Raw genomic sequence first — 7,375 nt, 5'->3', positions numbered from 1 at the left:
TTTAGAGGGCTATAAAGACCCCGTTTCTAATAAGTAGAATAAATTATCCGTCAGTTCTTATACAGGACGTCCCATAATATATGCACACCTAAAACAAACCCATTTTACTACAGCGTTTTTGAGATATTGGACATTATTCTACTTCAGAGGCCTATACCCAGGTGAAAAAGAAATATATTTAAATTGTGCTTTTTCAGACATACTATATTTAAATTATACTATACTAAGTGCATATTAAATTTATTATTTTGAAACAACTTTAAGTATATATATATATATATATATATTTTTTTTTTTTTCTCAATATGTTTATTGTCCTTTTTCTTATTTTATAAACACACATCAGCTATACATATAGTAACAAAATAGCCTATGTAACACCAGAACAAGTACACAAGCATACACCCCTTCACTTACACGTTCAATTAACACTTTTTTTTCTTTAAATAAATGCATAAATAATAATAAAATAAAATAATAAAATAAATGAATAAGTAAATATTTCTAAAAGTAAAATAAAATACAATAAAATAATAATAAAATAAATTGTTGTTGTACAGAAGTAATTTAGTGCTGAAGTAAGTTGGGCAGCCATATAGTACCATCTAAAATACCATCTAAAAGTTGAAGCCCTCCCCTTTCATAGGGCAGATGTAATAGCTTAAGGCGAAGTCTAGCTTTTCTATCATTCCAAACAAATTGAGCAATTAGTTTGTTAATTTTATCATAAAAGATGTTTGGTAACGGCAATGGGAGTGTTTGAAAAAAGTATAAGAATTTGGGTAGAATAGACATTTTAATTATATTAATTCGTCTGATCATGGATATTGGTAAATTTGACAATTTTTTCAATACATCAGTGGTCCTTTCCACTAGGGGATCATAATTTTTTTAGATTATTTCACTAAGGTCGGGGGTAATTCTGACACCTAGATACCTAAAACCTTCTATAGTTGTCATAAAGGGGGTATTTATTATGGGTCTATGTCTTTCTTCCTTATTAAGAAATATTAATACTGATTTAGAGTAGTTAATTTTATATCCAGAAAATTCTGTAACAATTTTGATTAGTCTCATCAAATTGGGAATACTACTTTTTACATTAGTAAGAAAAAATATAATATCATCTGCAGATAAAGAGATACGATGATCCTTGTCCCCAATTGTAATGCCTGATATTCCTTTATGTACTCTCACTGCCATAGCTAGGGGTTCGACTGCCAACACGAACAACAGTGGGGACAGAGGGCACCCTTGACGGGTGGATCGCTGCAGATTGAATGACCTTGAGATGATGTTATTAGTTAGTACCTCAACAGCCGGGTCCGTGTAGAATAGCCGAATCCATTTAAGAATCAGAGGCCTATAAAGACCCCATTTCTAATAAGTAGAAAAAAAAACAATGGTCAGTTATTACACGGGACATCCCATACTAAATGCAGTACTGCAGCGTTTTTGAGATATGGGACATTATTCTACTTCAGAGGCCAATAAAGACTATGGGACCATATGGCGCTTTAAAGGGCTATAAAGACCCCATTTCTAATAAGTAGAATAAATGAATGGTCAGTTTTTATGCACGACATATGTAAGAATTGACCATTGTTTTTTTCTGCTTATTAGAAATGGGGTCTTTATAGCCCTCTAAATTATCATATAGTCCCATATTTCAAAAATGCTGCAGTAAAATTATTTCATATGAGGTGTGCATATAGTATGGGACATTCCGTATAAGAACTGACCATTTTTTCCCTTTTACTTATTAGAAATAGGCTCTTTATAGGCCTATGAAGTAGAATAATGTCCAATATCTCAAAAACGCTGCAGAAAAATTGTTTTGTATGAGGTGTGCCTATAGTATGGGACGTCCCGTATAAGAATTGACTACTGGCTTTGTCTACTTATTATAAATTGGTCTTTATAGGCCTCTGAAGTAGAATAATGTACCATATCTCAAAAATGTTGCAGTAAAATGGTTTTGTATGAGGTGTCCCGTATAGGAACTGACCATTGTTATTTTCTACTTATTAAAAATGGGGTCTTTCTAGGCCTCTGAAGTAGAATAATGTCCCATATCTCACAAATTTTGCAGTAAAATGGTTTTGTATGAGGTGTGCATATAGTATGGGGTCTTCATAGCCCTCTAAAGTGCCATATAGTCCCATATCTCAAAAATGCTGCAGTAAAAGGGTTTTGTATGAGGTGTGCAAATAGTATGGGACGTCCCGTATAAGAACTGACCATTCATTCATTCTACTTATTAGAAATGGAGTCTTTATAGGCCTCTGAAGTAGAATAATGTCCCATATCTCAAAAACGTTGCAGTAAAAGGGTTTTGTATGAGGTGTGAATATAGTATGGGATGTTGCGTATAAGAACTGACCATTCATTTATTCTACTTGTTAGAAATGGGGTATTTGTAGCCCTCTAAATTGTAATAATGTGTCATATCTTGAAAATGCTGCAGTTCAATGGATTAATATAAGGTCTGCATATATTATGGCATGTCCCATATAAGAACTGACCATTGTTTTTTTCTACTTATTAGAAATGGGGTGTTTATAGCCCTTTAAAGCGCCATATGATCCCATATCTAAAAAATGCTGCAGTAAAATGATTTCATATGAGGTGTGCATATAGTATGGTATGTCCTGTATAAGAACTAACCATTAGATTTTTCTATTTATTAGAAATGGGGTCTTTATAGCCCTCTAAAGTGCCATATGGTTCCATATCTTAAAAATGCTGCAGTAAAAGGATTTAATATGAGGTGTGCATATAGTATGGGATGTCCCGTATAAGAACTGACCATTCATTTATTCTACTTATTAGAAATGGGGTCTTTATAGCCCTCTAAAGTGTAGTAATGTGTCATATCTTGAAAATGCTGCAGTACAATGGATTAATATAAGGTGTGCATATAGTATGGTATGTCCTGTATAAGAACTAACCATATACACATCTAATAAGTAGCTTTTTCTACTTATTAGAAATGGGGTCTCTATAGCCCTCTAAAGTGACATATGGTCCCATATCTCAAAAATGCTGCAGTAAAATGATTTCATATGATGTGTGCATATAGTACGGGATGTCCTGTATAAGAACTGACCATTCAGTTTTTCTACTTATTAGAAACGGGGTCTTTATAGCCCTCTGAAGCAACATATAATCCCATATCTCAAAAACGCTGCAGTAAAATGATTTGATAGGAGGTGTGCATATAGTATGGGACATCCCATATAAGAATTAACCATTAGCTTTTTCTACTTATTAGAAATGGGGTCTTTATAGGCCTCTGAGGTAGAAAAATGTCCCATATCTCAAAAACGTTGCAGGGAAATGGTTTTGTTTTAGGTGTGCATATATTATGGGACGTCCTGTATAAGAACTGATGAATAATTTATTCTGCTTATTATAAATGGGGTCTTTATAGCCCTCTAAAGGGCCATATGGTCTCATATCTCAAAAATGCTGCAATAAAAGGGTTTCGTATTAGGTGTGCATATAGTATGGGACATCCCATATAAGAATTAACCATTAGCTTTTTCTACTTATTAGAAATGGGGTCTTTATAGGCCTCTGAGGTAGAAAAATGTCCCATATCTCAAAAACGTTGCAGGGAAATGGTTTTGTTTTAGGTGTGCATATATTATGGGACGTCCTGTATAAGAACTGATGAATAATTTATTCTGCTTATTATAAATGGGGTCTTTATAGCCCTCTAAAGGGCCATATGGTCTCATATCTCAAAAATGCTGCAATAAAAGGGTTTCGTATTAGGTGTGCATATAGTATGGGACGTCCCGTATAAGAACTGACGATTCATTTATTAATTTATCTAAAAAATGCTGCAGTAAAATGGTTTCATATGAAGTCCCGTATAAGAATTAACCATTAGCTGTTTCGACTTAGTAATGAGGTCTTTATAGACCTCTGAAGTAGAATAATGTCCCATATCTCAAAAACATTGCAGGGAAATGGTTTTGTTTTAGGTGTGCATATATTATGGGACGTCCTGTATAAGAACTGATGAATAATTTATTCTGCTTATTATAAATGGGGTCTTTATAGCCCTCTAAAGGGCCATATGGTCTCATATCTCAAAAATGCTGCAATAAAAGGGTTTCGTATTAGGTGTGCATATAGTATGGGACGTCCCGTATAAGAACTGACGATTCATTTATTAATTTATCTAAAAATTAATTTTGCTGCAGTAAAATGGTTTCATATGAAGTCCCGTATAAGAATTAACCATTAGCTGTTTCGACTTAGTAATGAGGTCTTTATAGACCTCTGAAGTAGAATAATGTCCCATATCTCAAAAACGCTGCAGTAAAATGGTTTGATATGATGTGTGCATATAATATGGGACGTCCCATATAAGAACTGACCATTCAGTTCTTCTACTCAATAGAAATGGTGTCTTTGTAGCCCTCTAAATCGAATAATTTCCCATATCTCTTTTTCTAGAAATCCTGTTATGATTTGAAAGGTCGAAAAATACAGTAACACACATCCATCAAAACACCAATAAATAACACGCATATTAAAGCAGGAGTACAAAAAAAAGAAATCAAGAAATGTCATCTTGTTATATTACATCTCAATTCTGGGCGTCTAAATGAAAAGTGCTCTGAAAGCGCGTTCTCTCTGTGTGTTCCTGCAATTACCGTAATCATGGTAATACACAAACACAAATTTCAACCGCGGCTGATTTTACTGTGTTTTTCTGAACTGCGGCTGGCTTGACCGCAGTGAGGTGCTTATTGTAATATTATGTGGTATGTTTGGCCTAAACAACAATCTTTTGTTTGGGAATGATTTAGAAAGACGATATATACTTACTATTTTTTAACCATGGTGTACACATTCTATTATTAAAGGATGGACATGATGGAGATTACTGAACATCTAGTGAAATGAGTTAATGAGTTTCTGCTATGATTTATAATTCACGAGTCTACTTACCTTATGAAAGCTTATTCGTCGATTTCAGCAACTTCACACCAGCAACTTCTCAACACCACTATCACCAAATAACTTTGCATGATATACCATCAAGGTTCAATGCATCTTAATACACCTCTCGAGTCCATAGCAAGAACTACAGGTGTTGTGTTGAAGTCTGTTCCCCCTATGTTTAGTGTTCCCGCTACGCAAACAGCGTACAGAGCATGCACGTGTGCTCGTTCCACTGGTTCCGCATATGTTTTTATCATCTTATAATATTTACTATATATTTAGGTATTAATCACAGGAATGATTTGAAGGTTTGGAAGGCTTTGCCAACTGTGCTTTATATGTATGAAATATGAATTCAAATGAATGTACATTCTACCTCTAACAAGTATATTTTTCTTGTCGTGTGTGCTTCTCAATCTCAGTTTAAAATAGGTTATTGGCATGATATATATACAATATACACTACCGGTCAAACGTTTGGGATCAGAACAAATTTTATGTTTTTTACAGGAGTTTCTTCTGCTCATCAAGGCCGCATTTATTTGATTAAAAAAAAAAGTAATATTGTGAAATATTTTTAGCATGTAAAATAACGTTTTTCTATTTTAATATACATTCAAATCTAATTTATTCCTGTGATGCAAAGCTGAATTTTTTGGAAACTGCGATACTTTTTCAGGATTCTTTGATGAATAAAAAGTTTAAAAAGAACAGCATTTATTCAAAGTATACATCTTTTCTAACAATATAAATCTTTGCTGTCACTTCTTAACAATTTAACACATCCTTGCTGAATAAAAGTTTTAATTTCTTTCAAAAAAAGAAAGAATAAAAATGTACTGCCCCCAAACTGTTGAACGATAGTGTATATTGTTAGACAATATTTATATTTTAAATAAATGCTCTTCTTTTTAACTTTTTTTTTTCATCAAAGAATCCTGAAAAAAAGTATCACAGGTTCCAAAAAAAAAATATTTAAATTAAGCAGCGCAACAGTTTCCAACACTGATAATAAATCAGCATATTAGAATGATTTCTGAAGGATCATGTGACACTGAAGACTGCAGTAATGATGCTGAAAATTCAGCTTTGATCACAGGAATAAATTACATTTTAAAATATATTCAAATAGAAAAACTTTATTTTACATCATAATATTTCCCAAAATTAAATTTTTTCCTGTATTTTTGATCAAATAAATGCAGCCTTGATGAGCAGGAGAAACTCCTGTAAAAAACAAAATCGTTCTGATCCCAAACGTTTGAACGGTAGTTTATATGTATATAAAATATGTATACAATATATACAATAATATTTTATGCTGTGCTAGGGCTGGACAATAATTCGATATCAATATATATCGCGATATAATTTTTTTCAATAACGGTGATATGATTTTTAAACCCATTTCCGATATTTCGATATACATTAGCATTTGTCACTGAATGACTTTCAAGGCGCAGCCGTCAGAAAGATCAGAACAGAATTAGGTACTTGCGTGATGACGTACATCACAGACACACAGCCAGCACTCCGCAGTAGTTGATTAAGCTCCGGTGCTGCAAGTTTTAGCTACAAGATGAGTACCCCCGACCGCAATACAGATGTGACTGAATGAGCTTCCACAAGTAGGGAGAAAGCAGACGAAATAGTTGATAAGAGAGGAAAGACTAATTCAGTGGTGTGGAAGTGGTTCGGCTTTTTAATATCGGATAAACTTCAGGTTTCGGTGCTCTGCAAAATGTGCCAGAAAGTGGTGCCGACTAGCAGCGGGAACATGTCAAATCGATGTCAGTGTATCATTCCTAAAACTGGTGATGCATCTCTTCAACACCTCCATCTTGAAGGAGGCAGAGGATGACACAGAGCTCACCAGGACCATAAAGACAACAGTGATGGGATACCTCAATGAAAAGTATGATGACCCAACCATGGATGATCTACTTGATATGGCATGCCTTGTTGACCCAAGATTCAAGCTTCAGTACACTAAGGAGGAGAAGAGAGAATACATCAAAGAGAGAGCTGTGTTGGAGATGCTGAAGGGAGAGAGAGCTGATGTGGTAAGGGAAGAGGAGTCCAGAAAAGAAGCCATGGGAGATGCTTCTGCACCAGCCAAGAAAACAAAGCAGTCTCTGGCTAGCTTTTTTTCAAACAGGCCCACCACTACTACAGTAGGCTTGAGTGCACAGCAGGCAGTTGAGAGGGAGCTCAGCAACTACCTTCTTTCTCCAGATGCTGACAATGATTCAAATCCTCTGGATTGGTGGAAAGTCTATCAAAAGAACTTCCCCCATGTAAGCCAACTGGCACAACATTACTTGTGCATTCAGGCCGCAAGTTCCCCCTCTGAGAGGGTTTTTAGTACAGGTGGCAACATTGTCACATGTAAAAGGGCATCCCTGAAGCCAGA

Source organism: Sinocyclocheilus grahami, unplaced genomic scaffold (assembly GCF_001515645.1).
Source record: "Sinocyclocheilus grahami isolate Dianchi unplaced genomic scaffold, SAMN03320097.WGS_v1.1 scaffold1367.1, whole genome shotgun sequence".
NCBI classification, from domain to species: domain Eukaryota; kingdom Metazoa; phylum Chordata; class Actinopteri; order Cypriniformes; family Cyprinidae; genus Sinocyclocheilus; species Sinocyclocheilus grahami.
Note: the sequence above shows the minus strand (reverse complement) of the source record.